This window comes from Oryctolagus cuniculus, chromosome 9 (genome assembly GCF_964237555.1).
Source record: "Oryctolagus cuniculus chromosome 9, mOryCun1.1, whole genome shotgun sequence".
Taxonomy (NCBI): Eukaryota; Metazoa; Chordata; class Mammalia; order Lagomorpha; family Leporidae; genus Oryctolagus; species Oryctolagus cuniculus.
Window position 1 is genome coordinate 95,085,708 of NC_091440.1, and position 19,934 is coordinate 95,105,641.

Consider the following 19,934-nt stretch of genomic DNA (forward strand, 5'->3'; position numbering starts at 1 on the left):
GAGGATTAGCCTATTGAGCCGCGGCGCTGGCCAAAATTATCACTTTTTTAAAAAAAGATTTATTTATTTATTTGAAAATCAGTGTTACACAGAGAGAAGAGAGGCAGAGAGAGGTCTCCTATCCACTGGTTCACTCTCCAGTTGGCCACAATGGCTGGAGTTGCGCTGATCCATAAGCCAGGAGCCAGGAGCCTCCTCTGGGTCTCCCACGTGGGTGCAGGGGCCCAAAGACTTGGGCCATCTTCTACTGCTTTCCCAGGGCATAGCAGAAAACTGGATCAGAAGAGGAGCAGCCAGGACTCGAACCAGCTCCCATTTGGGATGCCGGCACCGCAGGCGGTGGCCTTACCTGCTACGCCACAGCACTGGCCCCAAAACTATCACTCTTACAAGATAAGGTGATTACCCCAGAGGATTCATTGTTAACCTCCTAGAAACAATAAAGGACATTCAGTAGATAACAGTGTATAAAATTAATAGAGAAGGACATATTTCTGGTGATGGAGACATAAAAAGGATAGCAATGCATTCCCCAGAAAATGACCAAAAACTGAACAAAGTAATGAAATACAACCACTCGTGAGCATTAAAAATGTTGAGAAGCATTTACAATAACAAGGGAAAAGTGGGCTCGGTAGCAGGAAGAGGTGGTAGGGAAATTAATCAATAAGCCTAAATCAGTGAAGTGACTATGCAACAATGTCAAGAGGCTAGCGTACATATAACTGGAAATTTAGGAAAATATGGATGATGGACAGATAGATAGATGATAGAATATTTGAGGAAATAAATAACGTAAAGAAATCCAAAATTTTATTTAAAAAAGTCAACAAAACCATGAATTTGCAATGGTACCTGTTGTTACCCACATTGTGAGCTGAGCCTCCCCCACCCCCGCCACCCTTGTTTCCTCTCTCCCAGCGTGGCCAGTGGGATGTGGTGATGCTTGCTGCCTCTTCAGCTCCCTGGCGGTCTTGCAGGACTCTGAGCAGTGAAAACTGCCCCAAGTGTGATGCTCTGTAATGTCTGAGTTCCCATGTACCCTGATGCTGATAGTCTCAAAACTGTGTGATTTTTGTCCTTCTCTATTTAGACAAGTACAAAAGTATAATTTTTGTCTTTCTATTTGGATGAGTCAGTATATGCAATTGTATCATTTATAACCTCACCATACAATTCAACATTATCGCCCACAATAATGTACCATCAGGTTAGCTGGATAGCCTGTGTTTAATACTACCCATTTTTAATTCTTTCGTTAACATAGGAACCTATTTTATTCTGCCTTATTTGTGTGTAAGATTGCCTTAAGTGGGGCATCCCATATGGTGCCAATTCAAGTTCTGGCTGCTCCACTTCTGATCCAGCTCTCCGCTATGGCCTGGGAAAGCAGAAGAGGGCCCAACTCCTTGGGCCCCTTCACCCACATGAGAGACCTGGAAGAAGTTCCTGTCTCCCGGCTTTGGATCTGCCTAGCTCTGGCCATTGCAGCCATTTGGGGAGTGAACCAGCAGGTGGAAGACTGATTCTCTCTCTCTCTCTCTCTCTCTCCATCTCTCTCTGCCTCTCTGTAACTCTGCCTTTCAAATAAATATATAAATCTAAAAAAAAAAAAAAGATTGCCTTAAGTTTTATATGCAGACAAACCTAAGACTAGTTGTTGTCCATGGATTACTGGCTCTCCACAGATGAGAATTCATATGTTTAATGGAGAAATTCATGAAGTGAAAACACTGGGGAAATTGTTTAACCTAGCAGTTAAGATGCCCCATCCTCCGCTACACACAGCTCCAGCTCCTGACTCCGGCTTCCTGCTGATTCAGACCTTGGGAGGCAGCAGTGATAGCTGCCTAAGTCCTTGCCACCTACATGGGAGACCTGGATGGCATTCCCCTCACTGGCATTTTAGGATTGAACCAGTGAATAGGAGCATTTTCTCTTTGTGTATGTGCATGTGAGTGTGCCTGCTTCTCAAATAAGTAAAACTTAAGGAAAAAAAAAAGAAAGAAAATACCACAAAAGGGAATGGGAAAGAAGTAAAATTAGACATGTGAATTTATTTTCCCTTTTATTTTGGAAGCCATGGTGACTGAGATCTCCGAATGAACTATGGAATATGCCAACACAGACTCAGATGCCTCTCTGAAGGAACAAATCCCTTTGATGTATTCGGTTCCTTTTCCTACAGGATGGTTTTTCCACACAATTTGTTTGCCAACTGCAATTAAGGTTTTGTATAAACCATAATACAATGAACAGACTGGTTGTCCAGTGGAAATGACCTTCTAATGTATGGTCTAGCCTTTGTCCAAATGCCTGGCTGTTGCTGGGTTTGGGATTACAATCCTCAAAACTTCAAAATTAGAATGATAGGCCTCAAAGAAGCTCAGAGTTTTGGCCAATCCCTCACAATTCTAGTCCCCCCAAGTGTGTATTTTGTGGGCACCATCTGTAAGGGACAAGACCCAAGTCTGTACCCCCACTTTTCTGCATCTGCTTTCCTGTGCATCTACTCATGGAAATAGTTTTGTTGTGGTGCCTTTCTTTGACAGAGCGTTTTGCAATTGTTAATGAGGCAGAAAATTCATCACACATTTCAAAGAAATCACACCCATCTTAGCACTTGCTTTTTACAAGCCACATCCTTGAAATAATGGATGTGTTCCTAAAAAGCTATCGCTTTAATTTTTGAATCCTGAACTGATTTTGTATTAGTGAAGAACACTACTTAAAGGAGGCCCAGTGTGAATTATTTGTCATTGATTTTTTTCTGTAGGCTTGTACTTATAAAAGGATTTTCTTAAATAGGATTATTTCAGATTGCCCCAACAACATTTACAAGGCAGATGTTTTTACCATAAAAAGATGATAAATATTTGAGGAGATGGATATGTTTACCCTGATTTAAACTTTATACACAATGTATATATCTATCAAAATGTCACACAGTACCCTATAAATATGTACAATTTTTACGTGTCAGTTAAAAACTTTTAAAAGTACATGTGAAAAATAATTATTTCAAATTGCCAATTACTTAGAAATGTAGGTTTCAGCATTAAAGTTGTGTACCAATAAGTATAAAACTGTTGTTTAACATATTAACTTCAACTTGAGAGTGTATCATAGATAAGATTATATTATTATATTATTAACATATATTTATTATTTATATTTCATATGATTACCTTACCTCATAATTATATACTCATATATAACAGAAAATAGAAATATAAAATCTAAAAGTAGAATATATTTATACCTAAATACATGCAGTATGTATTATTAAAGTAGAAAGGAAATTTTTCATTCTATTTAAATTTTCCTAGACATTTTAAATTTGAACTCTGAAAACTATCTTAGAAAAATCATTAATTTTACCTGTCCCTTTCTCTACTTTTTCTGAACTGTTTGTACCTCCCAATATAATTCAAATATGAAAATTACTTTTTCCACTGAAAATTTCAGGCCTTTATATAATAATGTCTATTTTTAATATTCCTAACCCATTGATATAATAGTCATTATAAATTCAGCAGCATTTTTAAGGTGGTAAAAATCATCATTATTGAGGCCAGCATTGTGGTGCAGCAGACTGTGTTGTGGCTTGCAATGCTAGCATCCCATATCTAAGTGCCAGTTTGATTCCCAGCTGCTCCGCTTCCATTCCCACTCCCTGTTAATGCTGCTGGCAAGGCAGTGGACCCCTTAACACCCATGTCAGAGATGCAGATGGAGCTCCTGACTCCTAGCTTTGGCCTGGCCTGGAACTGGTTGTTTTAGCTGTTTGGGGAGTGACTAGCAATAGAAGATCTCTCTATCTCCTTCCTTTTTTTATAACTCTATCTTTCAAATAAATAAATACATTTTTTAAAAGTAATTATAGCTTTTAAATGATTTTTTTAAAAAGGAAAATGCACATACAGTTTTAAAAATCTAATTGCGTAGCCGGCGCCATGGCTCAATAGGCTAATCCTCCACCTAGCGGCGCCGGCACACCGGGTTCTAGTCCTAGTCGGGGCGCCAGATTCTTTTCCGGTTGCCCCTCTTCCAGGCCAGCTCTGCTGTGGCCCAGGAAGGCAGTGGAGGATGGCCCAAGTGCTTGGGCCCTGCACCCCATGAGAGACCAGGAAAAGCACCTGGCTCCTGCCTTTGGATCAGCCCGGTGCGCCGGCCGCAGTGCACCAGCCGTGGCGGCCATTGGAGGATGAACCAACGGCAAAAGGAAGACCTTTCTCTCTGTCTCTCTCTCTCACTATCCACTCTGCCTGTCCAAAAAAAAAAAAAAAAAAAAAAAATCAAATTGCGTGGGAGCTACCCTTGGTTCTGATCACAGAGGCAGTCACCTTTAACAATTTGTTCTTAGTGTTTTTGGTATGTGGTTTCCCTGCAAGCATAATTGTACTCAATTATTTCACTGTTGACTTCCTGCTATGATAGATGAAGACGTGTTTTTATTTACCTCTTCTCACCACCCTTTTCCTCCTCCCAGTATAACATATCACTACTTTTAATGTGTTCTGGTTTACTCCCCAAATGGGAACTCACTCTGGGTCTCCCCCTTGAATATAAGGGTTGCAATTACTTAAGCCATCACCAGTGGCCTCTCATTACATATTTTAGAGGTAAGGGAACAGATTAGAACGTGGCAGTTACTCAACCAAGGAAGAGTGGGAACCCAGATCCTCTCTCCAAGGGCAAGCGCTGGAGAACCCAGATCCTCTCTCCAGTGGTACAGTGGGTTAACCTGCCACCTGTGATACCAGCATCCCATATGAGCACCATTTGGAATCCCATCTGCTCTACTTCCCATCCAGCTCTGTGCTAATGTGCCTGGGAAAGCTTCAGAAAATGGCTCAAGTGCTTGGGCCTCTGTCACCCACGTGGAAGACTCAGATGAAGCTTTTGTGTCCTAGCTTTGACCTGGCCCAGTGCTGGCTGCAGTGGTCATTTGGGGGAGTGAACCAGTAAGTGGAAGATCTCTCTCTCTCTCTCTCTATCTCTATCTCTATCTTTTTTTCTCCCTCTCTCTCCGTGGTTCTGCCTTTCAAATAAGTAAATAAAACGTTTGTTTAAAAAAAAAAAAGCCCTCTTTCCTGAGTCATCCCTCAGAGTTCTTTACAGTACCCCATTATCCACATGCATACCACAGAAACGAATCAGGAGATGAGAAGTTCATTTTAATGCCTTTGCCCTCTACAGTTCAACCATGGGTTTCCCATGGTTGGCTTCTCCCATCAGATGCAAATGCAATTCCTCCTCTTGTCCCTGAGTGCTGGAGCCAAGGGAAATTCTATGTGAGAACTATTTTGGTCTTAATGAAGACAGCCAAGTAGGTTGAGAAGTTACATCCTGTTCTGATACGTGATTAATGAACTTGGAATAAGGGTATAGTTAGTTGTTCATCTGGTCCTGACCAGACAGTTTGGCTGTGCAGCAGAATTTTAATCAGGTCTACGGATTGTGCCAATGTAATAAAAATGGGCCAACTTTGCAGGTTAGATGTTTTCCTAGGTGTCATCAGTCAGCAAGGAGCTCTCAGATGGGATGTGCTAAATCAACGAGGCACAGAAAAGAAGAAGAGTTCAACTCTTTGGGGCCCTGGCGCTGTGGCATAGTGGGTAAGGCCACTGCCTGCAGTGCCGGCATCCCATATGGGCACCGGTTCGAGTCCCAGCTGCTCCACTTTTCATCCGGCTCTTTACTGTGGCCTGGAAAAGTGGTAGAAGATGTCCCAAGTTCTTGGGCCCCTGCACCCGCATGGGAGACCTGGAAGAGGCTCCTGGCTCCTGGCTTTGGATCAGCGTCGCTCTGGCCATTGCGGCCAATTAGGGAGTGAACCAGCGGATGGAAGACCTCTGCCTCTCCTTCTCTCTCTGTGTAACTCCGACTTTTAAATAAATAAATAAAACCTTAAAAAAAAAAAAAAGAGTTCAATTCTCCTCCTGCTCACCTCCATACAAAAAGACTCAGGGAAGAGGGCGGGTCAAATATCTAATAACAACAATGAACAACAAATCTAGAGAGTCTTTTTTTCTAGTGAAGCAAATACCTATGTCTTAAGGATTTTTTTTGCAGTGATTAAGAATAGCTTTCAAAAAAAAAAAGAACCCCTGTGTGTTTGAAGTACATACTGAGGTAGTTACAATGAAAACATATAATGTGTGGGTTTGCTTTAGAATAATCCACCAAAATTTGAAGCAACATGCATTTATGAAACAAGACTGAAGGAAAATTGATCATGGTTTAAGTTGGTCTAAGAGATTTATTACACTTTTTGTTTTGTGTATGTTCAAACTTTTCCATGATAAAAATATGTTGTTGTTGTTGTGGTGTTTTTTGTTTTTTGTTTTTTGTTTTTTTTTTTTTTTTTGGACAGACAGAGTTAGACAGAGAGAGAGAGAGAGACAGAGAGAAGATAAAAGTATGTTTTAATGTAGCTATAGATGAAAGAGTATGCCTTCAAGTTAGCCCTTTGTTGGTACTGTATTTATATATTATTCTTTTTTTAAGATTTACTTATTTGTTTGAAAGGCAGAGTTACAGAGAGGCAGAGAGAGGGAGAGAGAGAGAGAGTGAGAGAGAGAGAGAGAGAGAGGGGTCTTTCATATGCTGGTTCACTCCCCAGATGGTCGCAACGGCTGGAGCTGCGCCAATCCAAGCCCAGGGAGCCAGGAGCTTCTTCTGGGTCTCCCACGTGGGTACAGGGACCCATGGACTTGGGCCATCCTTTACTGCTTTTCCAGGCCATAGTAGAGAGCTGGATCGGAAGAGGAGCAGCCGGGACTAGAACCGGTGCCCATATGGGATGCCAGTGCTTCAGACCAGGGCTTTAACCCGAACTTTTTTTTTTTTTTTTTGCACATTTGTTGGCTATTTGTATTTCTTCTTTTGAGAACTGTCTATTGAGGTCTTTTGCCCATTTATTTTTCTTAATTTATGTTTTTAAAGATTTATTTATGGCCGGCGCCATGACTTACTAGGCTAATCCTCCACCTTGTGGCACCGGCACACCGGGTTCTAGTCCCGGTCGGGGCGCTGGATTCTGTCCCGGTTGCCCCTCTTCCAGGCCAGCTCTCTGCTGTGGCCCGGGAGTGCAATGGAGGATGGCCCAAGTACTTGGGCCCTGCACCCCATGGGAGACCAGGATAAGTACCTGCCATCGGATCAGCGCGGTGCGCAGGCCACAGCGCGCCAGCCGCAGCGGCCATTGGAGGGTGAACCAACGGCAAAGGAAGACCTTTCTCTCTGTCTCTCTCTCTCACTGTCCACTCTGCCTGTCAAAAAAAAAAAAAAAGATTTATTTATGTTTTATTTGTAAGACAGAGTTATAGAGAAAGAGAGGGAGACACACACACACACACACACACACACAGATCTTTCATCCGCTTATTCACTCCCCCAAATGGTTGTTAATGTCTGGAGCTAAGCTGATCCGAAGCAAGGAGCAAGGAGCAAGGAGCTTCCTCTAGGTCCTTCGTGTGGGTGCAGGGGCCAAGCATTTGAGCTATCTTCTGCTGCTTTTCCAAGCACACGAGTAGGGAGCTGGATCAGAAGTGGAGCAGCCGGCCTTCAAACCAGTGCCCATGTGAGATGTGAGCACCAAAGATGGTGGCCTAACCCACTACGCCACAGTGTTGTCCCCCTTTGCCCATTTCTTAACTGGATTGTTTTTTTTTTTTTCTTTTTTGAGTTGCTGACATATTCTGGATATTAAGCTTCTGTCAGGTAGCTGGCAAATAATTTTTTCGATTTTGTTGGATATCTCTTCACTCTATTGATCATTTTCTTTGCTGTTTAGAAGCTTCTGAATTTTGTATAATCCCTATTGTTTAGTTTTGCTTTTATTGCCTGTGCTTTGGGGCTCTTACCTGAGAAGTCATCATCTAGAGCAATGCCTTGGAGTGCTTCCCCTGTATTTTCTTCCAGGAATACCATAGTCTCAGATTTTAAATTTAAATCTTTGATCCATCTTGAGTTGATGTTTTATATAGTGAGAAGTATGGATCTAATTTCATTCTTCTACCTATATACATCCAGTTTTGTTTTGTTTTGTTTTGTTGACAGGCAGAGTGGACAGTGAGAGAGAGAGACAGAGAGAAAGGTCTTCCTTTGCCGTTGGTTCACCCTCCAATGGCCACTGCGGCCGGTGCCCCATGCTGATCCGATGGCAGGAGCCAGGTACTTACCCTGGTCTCCCATGGGGTGCAGGGCCCAAGCACTTGGGCCATCCTCCACTGCACTCCCTGGCCACAGCAGAGAGCTGGCCTGGAAGAGGGGCAACCGGAAAAGAATCCGGTGCCCCGACCAGGACTAGAACCCAGTGTGCCGGTGCCGCTAGGTGGAGGATTAGCCTAGTGAGCCGCGGCACCGGCCGATACATCCAGTTTTATAAGTGTCATTTATTGAAGACATTATTCTTACTCCAGTGTATAATCTGGATACTTTTGTCAAAAATCAGCTGGCTGTGTGTACATGGATGAACTTTTGGGCTCTCTATTCTGTTCCACTGATCTGTGTGTCAGTTTTTATATCAGTACCATGGTGTTTTAATTACTATAGCTTTCTTGTATTCCTTGAAATCAGGTATTGTGATGCTGCCAGCATTTTTTTTTTCCTCCTCAGGACCACTTTGGCTATTCTGGGTTGTATGTCATTCTTGTGAATTTTAGGATTGCTCTTTCTAATTCTGTAAAGAATGTCGTTGGTATTTTGATAGAGATTGCATTGAATCTGTAGATTGCTTAGGTGGTATAGACATTTTAATGATATCGATTCTTCCAATCCATGACCAAGGAATATCTTTCCATTTTTTTGTGTCCTTGCTGATTTCTTTCATCAGTGGTTTATAATTTTCAATGTAGAGATCTTTCACTTCTTTGGTTAAATTTATTCCTAAATATTTGATTATTTTTGTGGCTATCGTGAATGGACTTTCTTAATTTCTCTTTCAATGAGTTTATCATCAGCATGTAAAAAAATCTATTTTTTGTACACTTATTTTGCAACCTGCAACTTTACTGAATCATTTTATCAGTTCTAACAGCTCCGCATGTTCTCCCTTACATGTGGGAGCTAAAAATAAAAATTAAAAAATTAAAAAATGAAAGCAAAACAAAAAAGAAATGAATGTGTATCAATATTGCAAATATATTTTTGTCAAATCTTATTTTATATCTTTGTCAAATCAGTGGTTAAGAATGTTATACTACTGTAGTGTTAATGATTTGTGATTACTTTAAAATTCACTGTATATGTGTGAAATGGTCATCTTTTCAGTTGATTATTGTTTATAACCCTTGCCTCTTATTACCATTAACTACATTATTTTTACTTTTTTCTTGTTGATCTCTTTTTTCAGTGGAGAATTAAGTCCTTAACTGTAAAGTTAATTAATACTACGTTATCTCAAAAACTAAGAAAGAATGAAAGAGAGTTAGAGGGAGAGAGAGTGGGAGGGAGGAAGGGGATATCATTATATTCTCAGAATTGTATGTGTGAGGCCGGTGCCGCAGCTCGCTAGGCTAATCTTCCACCTGCGGCGCTGGCACCCCAGGTTCTAGTCCCGGATGGGGCACTGGGTTCTGTCCTGGTTGCTCCTCTTCCAGTCCAGCTCTCTGCTGTGGCCCAGGAAGGCAGTGGAGGATGGCCCAAGTGCTTGGGCCCTGCACCCACATGGGAGACCAGGAGGAAGCACCTGGCTCCTGGCTTCAGATCGGCGCAGCGTGCCGGCCGTAGCAGCCATTTGGGGGGTGAACCAACAGAAGGAAGACCTTTTTCTCTGTCTCTGTCTCTCTCTCACTGTCTAACTCTGCCTGTCAAAAATAAATAAATAAAAGAATTGTATCTGTGAACTACATTGAATCTATTCTCTTTGTATTAATATTACATTAACATGAAAATAAAATATCATTTAAAAAGTACAGAATAGCCAGGACTCCAACCGGGCATTCTGATGTGAGATGTGGACATCCTAAGCACCACCTTAACTCACTGTGCCACAATGCCTGCTTCACCATGCAGCTTTTCAGAACATGAATTTTCCATGAATCTTTTGGTGTACCCTTGTAGAATGTCGATGACAGGAGCACACATAAGCCTTCTTCTTTCCCACTTATGATAACCAAAAGTATATGCAGACATTGCCAAAGGTTCCCAGGGGAGAAGAGAGCACACAAAATCACCCAGATGTGAGCCAGTGAATTAGATGGAACTCTTAAAGAGTGTTTTCAGTGTTATGTTCCTGGTAACGAAAACAAGGACTGGGACATTTGCATAGTTAGTGTTTAATGTAAGTTTGGTGAATGATTAGGTTGGAAACCTTCCCAGTAGCTGTAAGTAAGGCAAAATACAAAGGAAAAAAAACTTACAAAGAAAGCAAAGCAAGGTGATAGCTCAGTTTGGTGACAAAGGCATAGTAGTTTATTCTTGAGAAACTATTTTTTTAAAACATCTTTCTAACTATTGCGATATGTTGTTATAAGTAGATTTATTAACTGAATTGATACACTATAGTTTTAAAATTATGTATTAAATGTTGATGTATTTTATTATACATAATATTATATTTTTTGAGATTTATTTTTTATTTATTTGAAAGGCAGGGTTACAGAGAGAGGAAGAGAGACAGAGAGAGATCTTGCATTCACTGGTTTATTCCCCAAGTGGCCTCAATGGCCAGAGCTAGGCGAAACTGAAACCAAGAGCCAGGAGCTTCTTCCAGGTCTCCCATGTGGGTGCAGGGGCCCAAGGACTTGTGCCATTTTCCACCACTTTCCCAGGCCATTAGCAGGGAGCTAAATTGGAAGTGGAGCAGCTAGGGCTCAAAGCAGCAACCATAAGGGATGCCAGGGTTGCAGGTAGAGGCTTAACCTATGATGCCACAGTACCAGCCATATTACAAATGTTTTTATATGAAATTTATATCCTCATATGTTCTGCTAGAATATTATTATTTTAATTGGTCAACATGAATTAAGTCCCACCTGCCTGGTCAGTGACATGTTAAAATGCCGTAATACTTATTTATCCAGTAATCACTGAGTGGCTTATAATCAACAGAAATCTATTTCTCACAGTTCTGGGGGCTGGGCAGCCCAAGCTCAAGGTCAAGGTGGATTCAGTGTCCGGTGAGGGTCCACTTTCCAGCTCCTAGACAGCTGTCTTCTCATTGTGTCCTCGTATAGTGGAAGGGCTCAGGGAACTCTCTGGAGCCTCTTCTATCAGGGCACTAATTGCATTCATGGAGGAACTGCAGCCATGGCCTAATCAGTTCCCAAAGGTTTCACCTCCTGATAACATACTGGGAGTCTGAATTTCAAACTATGAGGGTAGGCATTTGGAACAATGGTTAAGGTGCCGTTTGGAGCATCTGCATCTCATTTCAGAGTGCCTAGGTTTGAGTACAATTTTCTTCCACTCCCAGCTTCTTGGTAGGCAGTAGGTGATGGTCCAAACACTTGGGATCCTGCCATACACATGGAACAACTGGACTGATTTCCAGGCTCCTCGCTTGGGCCTGACCCAGCTCCGTTGCTTGCAGACATTGAGGGTATAAACCAGTGGATGGAAGTTCCCTCTCTCTGCCTGTCTCTGTCACTCTGCCTTTCAAATAAAGTGAAAATAAGTAAATAAATATATTTTTTAAAATTATAATAATTACAATTTAAACATTATATATTATATTTTAGTATAAATAGTATAATTTAAAATCATCATATGAATTTGAGAGAACATAAATATTTAGTTCATTGCATCCACTATCTAATACAAAATGGCAAACATGTACATAAGCAAACAAGGGCCTTAAGCAGCCAGAATGAGTAATACAATGGTCAAGACTTTTTTCCTTTTAGAAGCATCAAATGTGCTCTCAGTTAAAACCAAGTTACTCCTAATGTACATTCAAATCTCACAAGTTAGTCAGCTGTTTCCTTCTTATTAGAAAATCAAATTGAGAGAAAGAAAGATGACCAGAACAAGTACACTGAAAGTGTCAAGCAATAATTTTGATATGCAGTTAGCAAAAAATAGGGGAAAAATGTAATTATTCATCAAAAATACCAGCAGCAGCAGCAGTGAAAATTAGAGTGTGCAGTTATTGAACGTTTTTAATCCTCCAGCACATTCTTATCAGCGGTCATTATTTTATCAATCACAGCACAGAATAGGAGTACCTGCGTGACATCTGTGACAGTGATAGCTCTGAGTCAATACGAGGAAAATGCCACTGTTTGTAGTATATTATGATTAAAGGGCATAATATCACATGAAACAATTTAGAAATAGCCCTCCTCACCCCATCCATATGGGATGCTGGCACCACAGATGGAGGATTAACCTACTGTGCCACAGCACCAACTCCTAAAACATATTTTTAAAACTTTACATACTTCTGTCTCTTTAGGGTGATCCTTTTCGGCTACTTTCCAAAATGTATATTTTTTCTATAAATACCCTCTGATGCTACATTAGAAACTTTAATAGCCTAACCACTTGCAGTTGGTTTCTTTCTTTCTCTTTCTTTCTTTCTCTCTCTTTCTTTCTCTTTCTTTCTCTCTCTCTCTCTCTCTCTCTCTCTCTCTCTCTCTTTCTTTTAAAGGTTTAGAGAAGGGACTTCGTCCACAGTGAGCTTCCTGACACTGTGAGTCAGTGACAAAGATGGACTGTGATAGTGACTTGGAGTCCCAGTGATGCTCCATTACAACTGGAGCTCAAATGAAGTAGAAAGACGCTCACAGTGCTAGAAGATCTGATGTGGGAGGCCTGTCTCCATGGATGTCAGTGTGATTGTGAAGGGTTCTTTTATGCCTGTTTATAGGGAGAGGTCCTTGGAGGCCAAGGCCACACACGCTTGTGTTCACCATGGGTCTTCTTGTCAGGCTCCAGCATGGGCCTCAGCCCTGGGTGCCAAGGGCACTCAAGTCGAGCAGGTGCATATCTGTGTGTTATAGAATTGGAACATGCCTGCTTACTCTAAAAAATTGGTGTAAGGTTAAATTTAAGTTAAGAAGAAAGAAATCTGAAACCATGTTATGGACAGTGCTCGATCCTGATGGTTGTTGATGCGCTGCTCTGGAAGTGAGGGGTGGCCTTTAGCCATCAGATTACGGTGACCTGTCACAAGTGACACTGCCCTTCCCCACGTGTATTTCCTGTTTCTCACGTGCCTCTTCTCACTCCCCATCCCTTAGCCAGCACAGTTTTTTTTTTCATGCATATGACCACTCTTTAGTGTCAGCTATATAATTTTTACTGTATTACATTTATATAAAAAAGTATATTTATGGGACTGATGTTGTGGTGCAGTGGGCTAAGCTGCTGCCTGCAATGATGACATGCCACACTGGAGTGACAGTTCAAGTCCTGGCTGCTCTGCTTCCAAACCAGCTCCCTGCTAATGTGCCTGGGAAAGCAGCAGAGGATGGTCCAAATACTTGGCCCCTGCCACCCTCATGGGAGAACGTTTTGTTTTTGGAAGATTTTTTTCATTATTTGCAAGGCAACGATGGTGGGATGAGGGGGTGGGGAGAGATATCTTAGACCTGCTGGTTCACTCCCCAAAGTTGTAGTCAGGGCTGGGTGAGGCCAAAGTTAGGAGCTAGGTCCGCCATCTGGATCTCCCACATGGGTAGCAGGGACTCAAGTACTTGAGCCATCACCTGCTGCTTCCTAGATGCATAAGCAGGGAGTTCGATTGGAAGCAGAGTAGCCGGGAATCACACCAGCACTCTGGTAAGGGATATGGGCATGTCAAGTGGCAGCTTAACTCAATGCACTATGGTGCCCCCTCCACCCCTGCTGCCATGAACTTTTTTAACACTCCTTGTATAGAACAGTATTTTCAAGAGAATGGATAGACGAATAATTTTAAAACAGGACACAAAGACAATAGCTATAGCAAAAAAGATTAATAAATCAATCTTCATTAAAATTAAGAACTTTTGTTCAGCTAAAGGCCACATTGAAAGCACAAAGGCATGTCAAGGACTGGAAGGAGATATATGCAATCCATGCATCTGGCAAAGGGTTCACTCTAAATGTCTAAAGAACTGCAAAACAACAATTGCAAAACTCTACTCAGTGTGAATCAGTTTTTTTTGTTGTTGTTTTTGTTTTTGTTTTTGTTTTGCTAAATGGAAAAAGGGCTCATACAGGAAGTTAACAAATGAGGATAACCATATAGGCAGTAAACATGGCAAAGGTGTTGAGGATCCTTAGTTACTAGCACAGCACAGTGAGGTGCTCTGGTGTGGATGCAGGCATCCACACACGTCTTAACAATTAGGCCAAATGCTCACCTAGGTGTGTGTATTTTTTTTTTTTGACAGGCAGAGTGGACAGTGAGAGAGAGAGACAGAGAGAAAGGTCTTCCTTTTGCCGTTGGTTCACCCTCCAACGGCTGCCATGGCTGGCGCGCTGCGGCCGGCGCACCGCGCTGATCCGATGGCAGAAGCCAGGTGCTTCTCCTGGTCTCCCATGGGGTGCAGGGCCCAAGCTCTTGGGCCGTACTCCACTGCACTCCCTGGCCACAGCAGAGAGCTGGCCTGGAAGAGGGGCAACCGGGACAGAATCCAGCAACCCGACCGGGACTAGAACCCGGTGTGCCAGCGCCGCAGGCGGAGGATTAGCCTATTAAGCCATGGTGCCGGCCGGTGTGTATATTTTTATACCAGTTTTATAGAAACACAATTCACTTACTGTAAGCTTCTCCTTTTTAAAGTATACAATGCAATGATTGTTTTAGTCTATTCTAAGAGCTGTACAACCATCTTCACTATCTAATTCTAGAACATTTCCATCACTACAGAAAGAAACCCTACTCATGAAAAACCACTGCTCATCCCCTCCTCCCCTCGGTCCCTGGCAATCACTGATCAACTTCGTTTCTCTATGGAGTTGTCTATTCTGGACATTTCATGATATGGAGTCATAGAATGCAGCCTTCATAACTAACTTCTTCCATATGACTCAATGTTCTCAAGGTCCATCTTTGTTGTAGCATGAATTAGTATTTCTCAATCCTCTCTAGTGCACTATACAGATACACCACATTTTTTCTATTTATTTATTTTTAACATCTTATTTCAGAATAGTTTTAAATTTATAAGGCAAAAATTGCAAAGTGTTCCTATATATCCCTCACCCCACTTTCCTTATTATTAACATATCATATTAGGATATTTGTCACAATTTATGAACCATACCCAATTCCTCTGCTTTTTTATCTAAACTCATCTGTCCCTTCCAGCCTCTAGTACTCAATGTTATGTCTTCAGATTGAGGTTTTTTTTTTTTTTATGTTTTAACTCCCACTATGAGGGACAATGGGTAATATATGTCCTTCTGTGTCTGGCGTATTTCACACAATATTATGTCTCCAATTCCACTCATTTTGCTGCAAACGTCAGTATTTCATCATTTTTATGGCTGAATAATATTCCATTGTGTGTGTGTGTGTTTATTTCATTTTCTTTATCCATTCATCTGATGATGGACATCTTGGGCACGTACATATTTTAGTTACTGTGAACAGTGCTGTGATAACCATCGTGATACAATGATTTCATGTCTTTTGGATATATACCTAGTAGTGGGATTGCTGGATCATATGGTAGTTTCATTTCTAGGTTTTAAAGAAACTTCATACTGCTTTTCACAGTGCCTGCAATAATTTTCATTCCCATCAACAATGTATAAGGCTTCTGCTTTCTCCACATCCTCACCAACATCTATTACTCTGTTTTTTTTTGATTGTAAGAATCAATATTTCATTATGGCTTTGATTTACATTACCTGATAGAGATGTAAAGCATTTTTTCATGTATTCAATGGCCATTTATTTCTTCTTTTCCCATTTCTTTGCTGGATTAGTTGTTTTTGTGTGTGTGTGTTGTTGTTGTTGTTGTTCTTGATATGTTCTAGATATTAGTTCTTTGTCATGTAAGTAGCTTGCAGACATTTTCCTCCCACTTTGGGGGTGTTTCTTCACCTATTGATGGTTTCCTTTACTGCGCGGAAGCTTCTCAGTTTGATGTAATCCCATTTGTCTAGTTTTGCTTTTGATGCCTGCACTTTTGGGGTTTTATCCAAGAAGTCATGTTTTGAAGGGTTTCACTTATAATATCTTCTAGGAATGTTGTAGTTTCAGGTCTTAAATTTAAGTCTTAAATCCATCTTGAGTTGATTTTTGTGTGTGGTGAGAGGTAGGATTCTACTGACATTCTTCTGTAATAAGTCCAGTTTTACCAGCACCATTTATTGAAAAATCTATCTTTTTCCAACATATGTTCTTGGCACCTTTGTCAAAAATTAGTTGGCTATATGTATATGAATTAATTTCTTGTTTCTGTGTTATGTTCCACTGATCTTTGTGTCAGTTTTTATGCCAATATCCTGCTATTTTAATTACTGTAGTTTTATAGTATGTTTTGAAATTTGAAATCAGTTATTAGGATGCCTCCAGCTTTTTCTTCCTTTTATTCCCTCAATCAGGATTGCTTTGCTTATTCTTGGTCTTTTGCGAGTTTTGCGAGTGTTTTTTCTAAGTTTGTAAACAATCTCATTGGTATTTTGATAAAGATTATGTTGAATCTGTAGATTGCTTTAGGTATTATGAGTATTTTAATGATTCTTCAGATTTGTGAGCAAGGAATAACTTTCCATTTTTGTATCCTTAATGATTTATTTAATAAATTTTTATAATTTTCTTTGTACAGATCTTTCACTTTTTCAGTTGTATTTATTGCTAAATATTTGATTTATATACCTAATGTGAATAGGATTTCTCTTTTAGCAAGAGCATTTTTGGTGTATAAAAATGCTACTGTCTTTTGTATGTTGATTCTGTATCCTGAAACTTTACTTAAGTGGTTTATCGGTTCCACCAACTTTTTGGTCGAATGTGTAGGCTTTTCCAGATACCTCATCAAGTCATCTGCAAACACAGATATTTTAATGCCCTTTATTTTTTTCTCCTCCTTAATTGCTCTTGCTAATGCTTCCAATACTATATTTAATAATAGTACTGAGATCTGTCCCAGATCTAAAGACAAATCCTTTCTACTTTCTACTCTGTTAATGAATTTGGTACTATCATGTGTTTTCATGATGACTACTTCTAATCTAGGACCCCCTTCAGGATTTTGTGTAAGGCTGGTCTGATGGTGATGAATGAACTCAGTTTTTGCTTGTCTAAGAAACACTTTATTTCTCCTTCACTTCTTTTTTTTTTAATTTTTTTTTTTTATAGGCAAAGTGGACAGTGAGAGAGACACAAAGAGAAAGGTCTTCCTTTTGCTGTTGGTTCACCCTCCAATGGCCGCCGCGGCCAGCGCGCTGCGGCCGGCGCACCGTGCTGATCCAATGGCAGAAGCCAGGTACTTCTCCTGGTCTCCCATGGGGTGCAGAGCCCAAGCACTTGGGCCATCCTCCACTGCACTCCCTGGCCACAGCAGAGAGCTGGCCTGGAAGAGGGGCAACCGGGACAGAATCCGGTGCCCCGACCGGGACTAGAACCCGGTGTGCCGGTGTCGCAAGGCGGAGGATTAGCCTAGTGAGCTGCGGCGCTGGCCATTTCTCCTTCACTTCTAAAGGATGGTTTTAGTAGACACAATATTCTTGATTGGAATCTTTTTTCCTTTAAGACCTTGAAAACATCACCCCACTCTCTTTTGGTCTATATGGTTTCTGCTGAGAAATCTGATGCTAGCCTAATTAATTTTTTCTTACATTTGAGTTGACATTTTTCTCTCATTCTCTTTAGGAGTCTCTCTTTGTCTTTAACTTTTGACAATTTGACTATAATATCATTGGAAAATATCTTTTTTGGTTGATTCTGCTGGGGTCTCCTGGGTCTCCATGTCCATATCTTTCTCAGGACTTGGGAAATTGTCAACTATTATTTCATTTAGCAGGTTCTCAATGCCTTTTTCTTCCTCTTCTCCTTCAGGCATCCCCGTAATACAAATATTTGTTTGCTTAATGGTATCCCATATGTTATTCTTTCTTCATTCTTTTTAATTATTTTCTGTTTACTTTTGTCTGGGTTATTTCAAGTCTGATCCTTCAGATCAGAAACTCTGTCTTCTGCTTGATCTATTAGTTAGGCTCTCAATTGTATTTTGACTTTCACTGATGTAAGTTTTCAGCTCCAAAATTTCTGCTGGATTCTTTTTAACGATTTCTATCTCTTTGTTGATTTTCTCATTCATATCATGTATTGTTTCCCTCATGTCTTTAAGTTGGGTACCTGTATTCTCTTGCACCTCATTGAATTTCCTTGAGATCATTATTTTGAATTTTATTTCATGCATTTCATAGATTTACTTCGGATCAGGATTTTCTTCTAGAAAATTATTGTGTTCTCTTGGTTATGTCATGCTTCCTTACTTCTTCATGTTTCTTGTGTCTGTATGTTGATGTCTTTATATCTGGTATAAAAGCTCCTTCTTTTTATGGAGTAGGTTTCACTGAGAAAGACTTTATGTCTAGATGGAATGTGTAGTGTCAATTGGGTTGTTGCTTTGGCTTTGATTCTAGGTGAGCCCAGAAATGTAACCTCTGAGTGATTTCTTTAGTGTTAATCAGTGTAAGCAGTATCTACAAGTTCCATAGTTGTGTAGTCTGCAGAAGTTTGTAGAGGTAGTCACATGACTTTGAAATGGATGTGAGCTTGCCAGTTCCTTCAGGACATGCAAGGGTGAAGCTGAGGTTTGCACCTTGGCCACCCAGAATCCTGTGCTAAGAGCTGCAGAAAGGACTGCCTCATGTTGGGTTCTCTGGCATTGTGTATGGGCTTCTGCTGGAGCTAGCTCTAAGTCAAAGGTGTCTCTCTTAGGTGGCACAGAGTGAGTAAGCACAGCTCTAGGGCTGTGCTCAGAATTCCCACAGCTACAGGACTCAGAAGGGCCTGGTCTCTACCCTGGGAAGGGCCCTTGCTCTGTCTGGAGGCTTCAGGTAGTGACAGGGCTGCTTGCTGCCCCCTAACACAGGTGGAATGTGGGGAGCAACTGGGAGCAACTCGGACTAGACTAAGTTACTGGAATTAAGACTTATTCTATGCATCTGCTCTCCCACAATATGGCGCTGGGAGAGGAGGAAACAGCTTCTACTCAGCTGCCTCCAGTTCAACCAATAAACAGCAGGACCTGCTCCTGATTGGAGGAGAGCAGCGTACTCGGCGTGTGGGTAGCAGAGTTGGGATTGGTGGAAGAGGACTATAAAGGAGGAGAGAGACAACATGCACCAGGAACATCTATCTGAAGGAACGCCTGTGCAGCCCCCAAGAGAGCCGGCCGGCGGTGTGCCGCTCCCCCGCAGAAGTGGGGAAAGTGGCAGGGGGAACCGCCCTTCCACGTAGGTGGAAGGGTCGGTAGCCAACCCGGGAAGAACCAGCAGCAAACCCGGGGAAGGCCGAGCAGACAAAAGAACAGCGCAGGGTCCTGTGTCGTTCCTCCACGAAGAAGGGGAGCGACATAATGGTGCCGTGACTTGGATATGAAGCCTAGGCAGGGTTTAGTGTCATTCCTCCACGAAGAGGGGGAGCGACAGTGGAGTTCAGCAGCTTCTCTGTAGCAGCTTAGGTCTGGGGCTTGGGGAATGGAAGGAGGCAATATGGGTTCTTTTGTTGCAGCGAAGTAGTCATTTGGACCCCAGTTGGCCCTCTAGACTTGATTTAAAGTGAGTGAGGACTGGAATTCTCCCACAGTTAGGGCTGCCCATCTGCAGCAGTGTCAGGGGTTGCAGCACTTCCTGCCTCCCTCTTCCTGGCAAGATGGTGTTTACTGCCCAGGGAGCCACGGTAGGAGTGGTGGGCAGCAGGTGACAGTGGCAGCGTGCTTTGTTCCTCTCTTCCTACTGTCCCTTAGAGTCACCATGCTGTTTGCAGTTCCCATCACGTCTTTACTGAAGTTTTCCTCCAGTCATTTTCCTGG

General features: G+C 41.6%; 1 long non-coding RNA gene across 4 annotated transcripts in view; it reads left to right on the forward strand.

Annotated features, from left to right (window-relative positions):
- Positions 1-19,934, forward strand: part of LOC127492129 (uncharacterized) — a 65,176-nt gene that overhangs the window by 36,385 nt on the left and 8,857 nt on the right. The window lies entirely within an intron of this gene.